We start from the raw sequence: 14,067 nt of genomic DNA on the forward strand, positions 1-14,067 counted from the left end.
AGAGTTTGGTTGCAGAGTGGAAAAAGGTAGGCCTGATTCAGTTGCAAATGTGAAGAGAGGAAAAAAAAAACTAATCTGAGGCATTTATGTGCTTGCCTGCATATTGCAAACAAATACATGTGAGATCATACTACATGTGAACTGCAGGCAATCACAAAATGATCACCAGACAGATATGTACGAGCTTTAACCCTCCTGGCGGTAAAAAAAATTCCGCCAGGAGGCATTGCAGCAGTTTTTTTTTCTTATATCATGTAGCGAGCCCAGCGGCATCCCCCCGCCCGCTTCGATCAGGAAATCCTGTTCAAAGAATGGGATTTCCTGGAGGACTTCCCCCGTCGCCATGGCGACGGGGCGGGATGACGTCACCGACGTTGGGACGTCATTGGGAGTCCCGAACCACCCCTCAGCTTTGCCTGGCACTGATTGGCCAGGCAGCGCACGGGGTCTGGGGGGGGGGGGCGCGCGGCGCGACGGATAGCGGCGATCGAGCGCGGGGCGGTGGTGATCGGTGTGCTGACGCAGCTAGCAAAGTGCTAGCTGCGTGCAGCAATAAAAAACATTAAACAAATCGGCCCAGCAGGGCCGGAGAAAACCTCCTGCGCGGGGTTACCGCCAAGGAGGTTAAAGAGAACCTGAACTGAAAATAAAAAGTTAAAATAACCATACACAGGTCAAACTTACCTCCCGTGTAGTCTACTCCTCAACCTCTTTCTCCTCTCCTGCATCCTGTCTGTCCACTGTGATCAATGGAATTCTCCATCCTCCATTTAAAAAATGGCCATTACCTCATAACAGCTTCCTGTTCAGCACACTTTTAAACTGTAATATCACCCACTTGAGCCATTGGGAAACATGGACATTACCTTGCACATTCAGTTGTAACTGACAGCTGCTGATATATAACTGACAGCAACTGGTATATTTCAGTTCTGACAAAATATTGTCAGAACTGGGAGGGATCACTGTAAGAAGAAAATGGTGAGCTTCTGAGAGGAACTGATGGTGAGGTTTGTATGTAATATTCATTTGCAGCTACAGCATGTGTTTATTTTAAATAATTTTACTTGCTTCAGATTCCCTTTAACCTCCCTGGCGGTAAGCCCGACACAGTGTCGGGCTAGCCGCCGCAGGGTATCACATGGCCCCAGGAGGATTTTTTAAAATAAAAGTTGTGCAATAGTCTTCAGCTAGCATTTCGCTAGTTAATTATGTCCCCCAAGTTCCTCCGGTCCCCACCGATCGCCCCCGATCACCGCCGTAATACGTACCCCCCAGGGATCCCGTGATGGCGCAGCCTCCCAATCAGCTCCAGGCTTCGCTATGGGGAGGATCGGGACTGCGCATGACGTCATGACGTCGATGACATCATGACGTCATGTCCGACCGTCGCCATGGCGACATTGAAGCTGGATCGTGAAGCTGCGGCTCTTGCGGGATCACGGAGGGGTAAATATTACCGGCAGCGATCATGGTTTACTTGGTTGCCGGGGAGCTTGGGGGACATAATTAGCTAGCGAAGTGCTAGCTTAGGCATATAGCAAAACTTTTATTTAAAAAAATCCTCCCGCGGACGCAGCCTCTAAAACTGCATACCGTCAGGGAGGTTAAGAATGAACCCAGTTATTTTAAATGCTTAATTTGGTACGGTAGTGGGCAATATCTTTTCTTTCACCTACTGTACTGACTGACATCAGAATAGAGCTAGTCAATGACATGCTACAAATTCTGGCTTGCATACACATTTAATGCAGTTTGGAAAAGTAGCAAAACAATTAAACTTACGGTTAGTTTTTCAGATGCTTGTAGATTGTAATTACCGTACTTTTCGCCGTATAAGACGCACTTTTTCTCCCCAAAAAATGGGGAGAAAAAGTCCCTGCGTCTTATACGGCAAAGGCAGGGAATCCCCGACTTACGACTTACTAATTACCGTACTTTTCGCCGTATAAGACGCACTTTTTCTCCCCAAAAAATGGGGAGAAAAAGTCCCTGCGTCTTATACGGCAAAGGCAGGGAATCCCCGACTTACGAACACCCGCCGATATGAACCGCGACCCGCCGTCGGGGATTCCCTGCCTGTGCGTCCTGCTGTGGCCTCTCCTCCCCCTCCTTGCTTGTCCCCCTCCTCGTGTCCCCAACGTGTGCGCTCGGGCCCCCCTAATTGAGAAGCGGCAGCTGCTTACCTCCTCCATCTTGCCCGCGGCGATTGAAGACATCCGGCTCCTGTGGGCGGCTTCCTCTAGTGCCGGCTTGTAATGACGCGTCATCAATGACGCGTCATCAATGACGCGTCATTACAAGCCGGCACTAGAGGAAGCCGCCCGACAGAAGCCGGATGTCTTCAATCGCCGCGGGCAAGATGGAGGAGGTAAGCAGCTGCCTCTTCTCAATTAGAGAGGGACCCGGCGAGAACACACAGACAGGACACGGGGAGGGGGGCAAGCAGGGGGGACCCGGTGATCACACACGGGGGCAGAAACACGGGGGGGCAGACACACGAGGGCCAGAAACCTGGGGGCAGACACATGGGGGCCAGAAACCTGGGGGCAGACACATGGGGGCCAGAAACCTGGGGGCAGACACATGGGGGCCAGAAACCTGGGGGCAGACACATGGGGGCAGACAGCTGGGGACAGAAACCTGGGGGCAGACACATGGGGGCAGACACATGGGGACAGAAACCTGGGGGCAGACACCTGGGGGCAGACACATGGGGACAGAAACCTGGGGGCAGACACATGGGGACAGAAACCTGGGGGCAAACATATGGGGTCAGACAGCTGGGGGCAGACACATGGGGGACAGAAACCTGGGGGCAGACACATGGGGGACAGAAACCTGGTGGCAGACACATGGGGGGCAGACACCTGGGGGCAGACAGCAGGCACATGGGGGCAGACAGCAGGCACAATCGGCAGGCACATGGGGGCAGGCACATGGGGGCAGACAGCAGGCACATGGGGGCAGACAGCAGGCACATGGGGCAGGCACATGGGTCAGACAGGAGGACACCATTTGGGGGAGGTCATGTACAAGACGCTCCTGAAATATGGACGCACCAGGTTTAGTTTATATCTTTTTTTCCCTGGATTTTGCCCTCTAAACCTGGGTGCGTCTTATATTCCGGAGCGTCTTATACGGCGCAAAATACGGTAAATGTTTAAATTATCTTTTAATCTGAAAGACTGGGATAACACCAGCCTATTTGTTCCAGTTGAACAAGACCAATGGCTTTTTTTTTTTTTTTTGTAAAATGTGGTAAGAAGCTAGAACAAAATGTGAAATTTATAAAGGTGTATTTTTCCCATCCAAAATAAGCAGAATTGCCAAAGGCTTATTATGCACTTTGCCATGACAAATCAGATTGGGAAGGCTACTGATTGATTACCTGACAGCTTAATTAATCAGCTGTCAGGTAATTAACGGCTTTCCATATCTGATTAGCCCTGTGCAAATTTTAAGTTCAGCACAGTGTTAATTCTGTTTACTGTAAACAAGTTAAACAAGTCCAATTTCAAACTTAGTTCCAGTTAGAACATTTTTCTATATTTAGGAGGTCCGTGCCCGATTTTTGTTAAGTTTTTAACTGTTTGTTTCTCAAATCAAAAATGTATGTTTTGTTATGTTTTAAACTTCTTTTGCTTTCTATGGGGAATGAGGTAAAGGTCCCAGATAGTAACACAAACAGAAATAAAAATTTACATGAGGTAAAACTTGAGGCAGGGGGTTTCAGCGCACGCTCACATCGTAGCATTTGTTTTGAGCATCGCTGTAGATGTAATGTTATTATGGCTATATCGGCCCAGTGGGATTTTCATAGTACTTAAGGTGTCTGCAATAACATGTCTCCCGGGGAAAGGAATTTCACCAACAGGAACACAAATGGTGAGAACAACTTGGTTGCATATGGTTAAAATGCTGGCTGAATCAGATGGGCGTGAGCTGAGGCCAGTAGTTTAAATATATAAGGATCGTAACTGTTATTCTACTCTGGATCTTGTAATGGGGCTTGCAGCAGAGCTTTTGGTACTTCGACCCCATCGTTTGCTATGGCTTAACATTCCATATTCCCTTCTCTATGGTTGACACAAACCCCACCGCACTCCCTCCCAACATTAAATCTTTAAAAGTTACCTTCACTATGCCATTTCCTAACACCCAACCTCTTAAAGAGACTCCGTAACAAAAATTGCATCCTGTTTTTTATCATCCTACAAGTTCCAAAATCTATTCTAATGTGTTCTGGCTTACTGCAGCACTTTATACTATCACAGTCTCTGTAATAAATCAATGTATCTTTCCCCTTTCAGACTTGTCGGCCTGTGTCTGGAAGGCTGCCAAGTTCTTCAGTGTTGTGGTTCTGCTATGAACTCCCCCTTCCAGGCCCCTCTATGCACACTGCCTGTGTGTTATTTAGGATTAGATCAGCCTCTCTCTTCTCTCTTATCTTTTACAAGCTGGATAAATCGTCCTCTGAGCTGGCTGGGCTTTCACATACTGAAGAATTACAGACAAGGGCAAAGCTGTTTGCAGGAAGAAAAGAGCAGCCTGAAACTTCAGTGCATGAGAACTGCAGGGGGAAAGAAACACACAAATGATCTCTTGAGATTCAAAAGGAAGGGTGTATACAGCCTGCTTGTGTATGGATGTATTTTCTATGTGTGGACATACTGTACATCAACCTACTTCCTGTTTTGGTGGCCATTTTGTTTGTTTATAAACAAACTTTTTAAAACTGTTTTTAACCACTTTTAATGCGGCGAGGAGCGGCGAAATTGTGACAGAGGGTAATAGGAGATGTCCCCTAACGCACTGGTATGTTTACTTTTGTGCGATTTTAACAATACAGATTCTCTTTAAAAGAACTCTAATTACTAACCCTAACCAATGCTCCCCTTCTGTCATTAGCAGCGATAACATTTGGGTGCTAGAATGTATTTATTGTGTAGCTGAATGCCTGATATTGGCTAAAGTGCATTACTAAAAGTGCACATTACCTGAACGCCAGTGGTTTTTATGTTACAATGGGTGACTGATATCAGCTTATTGAAGCTAGTAAATATTGAGCCTAAGTGAAAATGCAATAAAATGCTTTGCTTTGGAATAAACAGACACACATTTCAATACCCACTCTTCAAATGTAACAAAACAGACTTTGTTAGAATATTGCTTTATACACAGAAATGCAATTTTACTATTGATGAAGGTTTTATTGTGATGTTAGGTTATTATTCGCACTGCATATGCACCGTGACATGCCTCCAAAAGTGTTAATCATCACTAAAGTTGCAGAGATTTAAAGTGAGCACATGTCCTTTCTTTTGTGGGTCCTGCTGGAGTAATAAATAGTTTTGTGTATTGCCTGTACGTGTCGTGTACAAGCCTAAAGTCCATCTTCTAGATTTCAGACGATAAACTGTACATATGGCAAAGGTTCTCCCCATGTGGTTTCCATTGTGTTTATTGCCTTACTGTAATTTAAGCCTTTGTTTATATCTGAAAGGCCCAAGTCTCATCATGGTTTTCATCTAAATGTATTACTCAGGCCGTATTTGATGATCTCTAATGTCAGACATATGGGTGTATTTAATTACCTAGATTATCATTTTATAATTATTTGCTTTGCTTCTGGGAAGAAGTTATATTGTTATAGTTTTCCAGTTGATAGATGTTAGTCCTTATGTTTTAGTGCTGACTGTAGAAATACATTTAATTTGATCAGTGGGTTGTTCTTTGTCTATGCTATCAACAATGTAAGAATACAAAGGGCAAGCTATAGGGACACACGTTCTAATGGCTGCTAGACAGCTAAATGTAAGAAAATATATTTTACCACTTTAGAGTGTTAGTTCATATATATTTAAAGTGATACTTAAAGAGAATCTGTACTCTAAAATTCTCACAATCCTGGCTTGTAATTGCCAGTTTTAGGCAGTGTTTACAAACAAAAGACATGGCTGCTAACCAGAGTGTGAAAGGCTGAGAGGAGCTCAGTCTGTGACTCACACAGAGCCTGCAGGGGGTGTGGAGAGGGTGTGTATAGTTTCTATCCTATCACAAGTAGAGCAGCACATTCCTGCCTGAGTGCCTGAGCCCGACAAAGCCGTCAGAGGAAAGAAGATTAGATTATATAACAGAGATAATATAGCCACTGTGCAACTAGGAAAGGCTGCGATTAGACAGACCACATTAGAACAGGTATAGGAACTTATAGGATAGAAAAAATAAGGCTGAAAATTTTGTTACAGAGTCTCTTTAAGTGAAAACAAAGTGAAGAGATAAATGCACTGTACATACACATGTCTATCTCATCATGTCACATGTTACTTGAGGTTCCCTTTGAGCACATCTACAATGCTCTTGGGTCAGTAAACTTTTTTCCTAAATTTTCTTGCAGGATATGTTCTTTCATCCTATATACAAATACCATTTAAGCACCGAGCAAGAGAAAAAGTAGACACGAGCAGTCTTACTACGCATAAGATCATTTGGATTAACTGAATGTAAGGACTTTTTTGCTTGCTGGGGACTGGGTATTTTGTTAATTGTGTAACATATCCTGCACCAAACTTGGGAGAAAAATGTATTAAATGAGCACTAAAATCTTAAAATTTGACTGTCATTTATCAAACACTATGTTTTTCGTATTGCTGTCATCGATATTTAATGGTTTCTCAGCTGGAGTTTACATACATAGTCTTTGACCATTACAGACAAACACAGCTTTTGAGTGCTGAGGGCTAAGCCTGGTCACTGTTATTGCAGCTCCTCTGTTAGGGGCTGATGTCCTGTAATAATAGTCGACAGTAGGATACATGCTCACCTTGGATTCAGATTCTACAAAGCCCCCTGTTCTTTTTCAGAGCAGCTCACATGGAGTGATGGTGGACTTGTAAGCTTAATGGCCACTGCATCCTTTGCTACAGAGAACTCTTTGGGCCTGTTTCCACTACACGCAGATTGGATGCAGAAAAACTGACTCCAATGAATGCCTAGGGGCCTGTTTCCACTAAACGTGATTTTTCTGATGCAGATTTTCCCATAGGCATTAATTGAAAACATTGTTTTTTTGCATCCATTCTGCATCCAATCTGCATGTAGTGGAAACAGGCCCTTAGGCCATAGTACCCAGGCTGAGTAGTAAGAGGGCCTGCCTACAATCCATACCTTTACCCACTGAAAACATTTGATGCATTATGAAACAAAATAAAACTTTTTATAAGAACTACAGCAATTGTCCTCCTCATTTATCAATAATTTACATAGTAAATTATTAACAAAAAGGAAGTAATTCATTACAGCATCACAGTGATAAACATGCCCTTGTTCCAACTTCCTGAAGTTTGTTACGGGGTTAAATTCTATATATCTTTATATACTTCTCAAAAACTATATGATAATAATATTTTTCAGTTTCAACGTGATCCATGTTGTCTTTGTACTAATTTAATTTAAAAACGTGGTTTCCATGATTTGCAAATGACCACATTTTGTTTTTATTTATAATCTCCACAGCATCCCAACTTTTCTCTAAATGAGTTGTAGTTTGTGTTTATCATTTTTTTTAAACACTATCTTATAAGTGACACACAACAGAAATTAAAAACTCTTATATTGCTGGGTGGACTGCGTGACTACTAACATGCCTGGCGCTTTCATAGGGTCAAATTGGACGATTGCCCATGACCCCAATCTTCTTATTGGCCCCACAAGTGAGGGGCTGATTTGGTCACAAGTTTACTTTCAATGTAGTCATGAAAATCTAAGGGACCCCAGATTCTATTTTTTGGCCAGGGCCCCATTTTACCTAAAACTGCCCTGACTACAAAAATACACACATTAAAGTTATGTGCTTTCAGTTATTTCATTTTTTATGTCTGTAATAGAAATTAGTATTGCAAATGAAGTGGAATAAGCCCAAAGCACAAAGCAATGTTGATGATAATTAACAGTGAAAGGTAGTTTTAGGGCTATGCTCATATTTCTCCCCTCAATATACCCCAGGCAAAATAAGCATGTATTTTATAGGACTAAATATCAATATGATTAACAACCCCTAACCTATTAAATATGCATAAATAATGCACAAATAGGGATAGATGTAGACTGGGATATCTCTGAGGTACTTAAATTGTTAAATGGCATAAATAGTAGGGAAGTAGAAATTATTATTAAAGAGTTCTGTCCAGATCACTTTCATTGGGGTGCACTATGTGGAGACCAGAAAACCAATTAATAAAATATCTTAAGAACTAATAAAGTTTTGGTTTTACTTTTAGCTTAGATGGGAAGTAAGCAAAGGGTGTGCCGCAGCTTAAACAAATAGTGTACCTGAGATGGATTAAAGTAAAAAAAATACTTACCTAAGAAGAGATAAGCCCTGGATTGTCCAAAGGCCTCTATTGTTCCTCTTGGCCTCCATTGTTGCCAGGTGCGAACCCCCGAAACATATCAGATAAGAGCTTGTCAGATATATTTGTGTGGCCACTCTCCACCATGCATGAGCATGGCCATACTGCACCTGCACAAATACAACCATGCCTGCGCAGTAAGCCGAAGCTGCCTGTTCACAAGTGGCTCTGTGGGTGCTGTACGGCCACGCTCAAGTACAAATGGGATTGCGGTCACGATCTTAAAGGAATCTGAGCATTGATTTTTTTCAACTTAAAAAATCTACCTCCCCATAAAGGAGGTTTGTAATCATGTGTGCCGCTGGAGGTGCGAGCATTGGGGAGAGCACCATTACTTACCTAAGGGGTGCTGATCCTCTGGACCCCCAACCCATACAACATGCACCATCTTCTTCTGACTGCAGCTTATCGGATACAGCATTTGCATTTGTGTTTCCAAACGAGGGTCACGCACACGTCCTGCAATTCGTGCTGAGACGTCTAGCCCAGGAGATGCAAGCAAAGCTGTACTATGGGGAGGTTTGTTTTTTGAAAAGGCAAAATAAATCCCTTTAAAGAGGGTTCTGGGCAGTGGTGGTGTTCTCCAGTAGGATTTGGTAAGTATCTAATTTTTTTTCATTTAAATCCACCTCAAGTTCTCTTAAAAAGGCCTCATACACCAGTAGTTCCTCACTCAACACTAATGAACGTTTTTATTATTTCTGGGTGATAATTATAGTTGGCAGACTTTAGTTACATATAAAATTGATTTAGCAGCAAAGGGCATTTTATAACACTAATAATTGTTTAGATCATGTTACATCTTGAAGGTAACATTACATTGACCTTAGGAAGGAACAGGAGATTTATTTTTTTCCTAGAAAGTAGAAAACTGTGACTTACACTATCAGGTCAAAACTATAAAGCTTAATTACTGCAGCTTGAAATATCCAGTATTAAAATGATGACAAATGCTAGAAGCTTGCCCACCTCGACCTTCCCTCAGCCATCAGTCAACATCTCATTGGGAGTTATAGCTTTGATACATAAGCAAAACTTTCTACTGGTACTGCTGTCACTAAAGTGCAAGAAGAAGGCGCTGAACTAAAAGCACTGATTTTGTATTTCCCCGAGGATCTGCCGGGTCTAAAAGTCAGTTGCCATGGTGCTCCATGGGAACTATGTGGCAGTGTCAAGTGGGGTATTGAGGAAAAATGAACAACGGGGCCACTGATGTGCAAGCTGTTGTGGGTTTATTAACTTTAAGATTAGTTTTTATTGCTGTTATTTTGTGTTGCTTTTCTGCCAGGAAACTGCCTTTTACTCTGGACAATCTTTTCAGCTGTTTTGTTTAATACCGTTATCCAGTTGAATTGTCTCTGCCATAATTAAAATAACACAAGTGATTGCAAAGGCTTCAGTAACTGCAGTAAAGCTACAATATACTTCTGAACGAAGCTTTTCTCGTCTCTGAAATGGAAACGAGCCAAATGTTCAAGAAGAATTGTAGTTGCAAAATAAATAAATGTAAAATCTGTGGTAAAGTGTGAGTGAGCAGTTTAGAGGTAATCTGGCTGTATAAATAGTTTTACTCTTTGATAATCCAGAATGGGCTTTCTCTCATCCACAACAGTTTACACTGTAACAGTTCTTACAAGTTGTTTGGCTTTATGAAGCCTTGCTTCATGTAAATTGTGTCCCAACATCTCGGCACAACTGACACAGAGTAATCACATTCCTGAGCCAGATGTTAAGCATTGAGATATTTGCTGCCGCAGATGGCTGGGAAAATGTACGGACAGTGCTGGGAATCATTTGCATCAATGAAATACTTGTTTTCAGCTTTCACGTGGGAGAATAATGCAAGAATGTCAAATATTTAATGCTTCTTGCCCCTAATTTACCTTATCAAATCCTGGTGTGGCATAGCAAAAATACATGAAGGAAGCACAGTTGGAAAACCTGACATGCATTCACAATTTTAAGCTTATCTATTATTATTTTTCTATTTTTAATAAAAAATTATTAATAAAGTAGATATCTATATAGGAGTGTATTCTGATTGCCATTGCCTAGTAAAGATATCTTAACATTATTGAAATATTACACAAAATAACTTGTCAGGATAGCCACTTCATAATAAATGTGAAATGCAATTTTGCCTTCTTAACCACTTCACAGCTCCAGTACAGTATATCTACTCCCCTGCAGACTTCATCTAACCGCCCAGGGGAGTAAATATACGTACTCCCGCTGCTACCACTGCTGTAAGCGCTCCCGCTTATTTGTGCGCTCGTTCATGTTGCCATCTGCCCGCCAGGAGGTCAATGAATGGGAAAGCAATTCCTAATCATTGATCTAAGTCCCCGTAGCAATTATCGGCGCCTTTTATGAGAAGCTGCACGATCATTCTAATAAATAAAAGTTTCCCATCTTCAGTACACTTCCTGTAAGCATACATATTTTGCTTACAGGACGTATAAAAAAAAAGGACTGAGGCCATCTTGTGGCCAAATAGTAAAACTACAACTAAAAGTATTTTTTTTTAAATGCAAAGACCTGTTTTTACATTTTAAATTAACCCCTTACCTCCCATAGTTCCCAATAGTTACCAACATTTATTTTTTTTGTAAAAAAATACAATGAAATAAATTTACAATTATAAAAAATGCATAAATAGTTTTCTTAGGGACTGAACTTTAATATGTATGTCAAGATGGTATAATACTGTTACTTTATAAATTATGGGCTTTTTATTAATGATGGATGCAAAACTGAAAAAAATGCATCTTTATTTCCTAATAAAATATTGGCGCCAGACATTGTGATAGGGACATAATTTAAATGGTGTAATAACCGGTACAAATGGGCACATAAATTACGTGGATTTTAATTATGGTAGCATGCATTATTTAAAAATTATAATGGCCGAAAACTGAAAAATAAGGATTTTTTTCCAATTTTTTTCTTATTTTTCCATTAAAAAACATTTAGAATAAAATAATTCTTGGCATAATTTACCACCCAAAGTAAGCCTAATTAGTGATAAAAAAAACACATTTAACACATTTCATTCTGATAAGTAGAGATAAAGTTATTGGCAAATGAATGGAAGGAGCTGAAATGTGAAAATTACCTGGATGCTGAAGGGGTAAAACCCCTCAGTTGTGAAGTGGTTAACCACTTCGCATCCAGACCTTGTTTTCCCCTTATGGACCAGAGCAGTTTTGACGTTTTAGCTACTGTATGTCCCTATTCAATCAGCAATAATTTTATCCCTACTCACTACACCTAAATGATCTATATATCATTTTTCAAGAGAAACCAGGCTTTCAATGGGAAATATTTAGTCCCAAGAACAATTTTGTTTTCTAGGCATTTTAATGGAAAAAAAGGAAAAAAAAGGAAAAAAAATGCATTATTTCTCAGTTTTTAACAATTCCAGTTTAAAAATAAAAAGTGCTACAGTGATAAAAACCATGCCACCAGTTTTATGTCCCCCCTAATATAGTCAGATGTGCCCCGAGTATCAGCCCAACCTTTCCAGTATAGCCAGATGTGACCCCAATATCAGCACCCCCGGTATAGTCAGATGTGTCCCTTGTATGCACCACCCCCAGTACAGAGAGACAGTAACTCCGCCAGGATTGGCACCCCTCACTATAGGCAGATGTGTCCCCAGGATAAAATTTCCCCCATTATAGCCATATGCGCCCCCAGAATTGCCCCCCCCACCAATTATAGCCAGATGTGCCCCCAGTATTTGGTTACTTCCCCAGGTAACCAAATGAGCCCCCATTGTCAGATGTCCCCCCCTCCCAGTTACTCAGGTGGCTGGCAGGTTTTTCACACCCTATACCCCCCTCCCCCCAGTGTGGATAGCCAGATGTGCGCCCCCCTCCCCCATCAGGCAGCCCCACCGTGCACAGATAGCCTAAAAAAATGTAAATAAAGCTGCCTCTCTCACCTTACTTCGTTCCAGCGATAAGCCTGCAGCCCGAGCATCCGATCCCCGCTCTGCACTCAGCCACGTAATGCCGGTAACCCGGGTCCCGGCTTGACGACATCATCAAGCCGGGACCCGGGTAACCGGCAATACGCGGCTGAGTGCAGAGCGGTGATCGGAGGCTCGGGCTGCAGGCTCATCGCTGGAATGAGGTAAGGTGAGAGAGGCAGCTTTATTTACATTTTTTTAGGCTATCTGAGCACGGAGGAGTGGGAGCTCCTGTTGGCTGCAGCGGTGATCTTTCATCCGTGGGGGGATCACTAATTGGCCACAAGGGAACATGTTCCCTTTCACCAATTAGTAAGGCAGCTGAGAGTGCCGGAGGGTGCGCTTGGAAGCGCTCCCGATCGTGCACAGAAGGGCTGCAAGCAAGTCAGTATATCTACGTCATGGTGGCTTGGATGATGCCACAGATGACGTAGATATACTGTAGTAATGGATTAAGTGGTTAAAGGTTAAAGTTAAACTGTAACAAAAGGGATATGGAGGCTGCCATATGTATTTCCTAAACAATACCAGCTGCCTAACAGTCTTGCTGATCCTTTGCCTTTAATACTTTTAGCCATAGACCCTGAACAAGCATACAGCATATCAAGTGTCTGACATTATTGTCAAGACAAGATTATCTGCATGCTTGTTTCTGGTGTGATTCAGACACTACTGCAGCCGAATAGATCAACAGGGCTGTCAGGCAACTGGTATTGTTTAAAATGAAATAAATATGACAGCCTCCATATCCCTCTCACTACAGTTGTCTCGAAGTGAAAATAAACTTATGAGATAATGATTTGTCTGTGTAGTACAGCTTAGAAATAGAATATTAGTAGCACAAATATGTGTCTCATATTGTTTCCAGTGCTGAAAGAGTTAAGAAACATCAGTTGTTATCTATGCAAAAGAGCCTTTCTGAGCTCATGGACTCAACTTATACATCAAAGAAACCGTCAGAGACAGATTTAGATTTAGATACGATTTTTACTGCAGCTTACTGAAGGGTCATTAGCTCTGCTTGTTTTATAGTTTAAAATACAGAGTGTGGCTTGTAATTGCAATTATGACAGAATTATGCAATGTTATAAAAAAGCTATACATAGGAGACTATTTTCTTTGCTACTAATGTTCTATTAATTATCAGTACTACAAATACAAATCATTACATCATACTTTTTTCACGTCAGTGTCTCTTTAAAACAGAAAGCATTTGTGATAATTCAGCTGTGAAGTTTAATAGCTATAGGCTCACTATACAACAGTGGTTCTGGATGTGCAGCCTTGCTTTCTAGGGGCAGAAAGAGATGATTTGCACATTCAGAAGCGATGCATCATGGGAAACCAAAGTTGCTCACTTAATGCTGAATTATTGCAAATACCTTCTGTTTATATTTAGCTTTGCTTTTCTATAGATGGCTTTTTTGGTCTCCTTTAGCCCTTAATACATTCCTGGTGGTTCTGGGTAACCATAAGCTAATAAATGTTATGATGGTTACTTAAAACTGTGACTAGATATCCACTTTAAATAATTTTTTTCTAGCCCCGGAAAATGGTTCACACAACTTTTAGTAAGGCTGGGCTGAAATTAAATGTTCTACTTTGTGCTGCCTAAAAAGCTGTTAAGCCTTGGACTCCATCCACAAGTATTCGGAAGATGCCCTGTACTATCTGTCACCA

The sequence above is a fragment of the Hyperolius riggenbachi genome, chromosome 4, assembly GCF_040937935.1.
Source record: "Hyperolius riggenbachi isolate aHypRig1 chromosome 4, aHypRig1.pri, whole genome shotgun sequence".
NCBI classification, from domain to species: Eukaryota; Metazoa; Chordata; class Amphibia; order Anura; family Hyperoliidae; genus Hyperolius; species Hyperolius riggenbachi.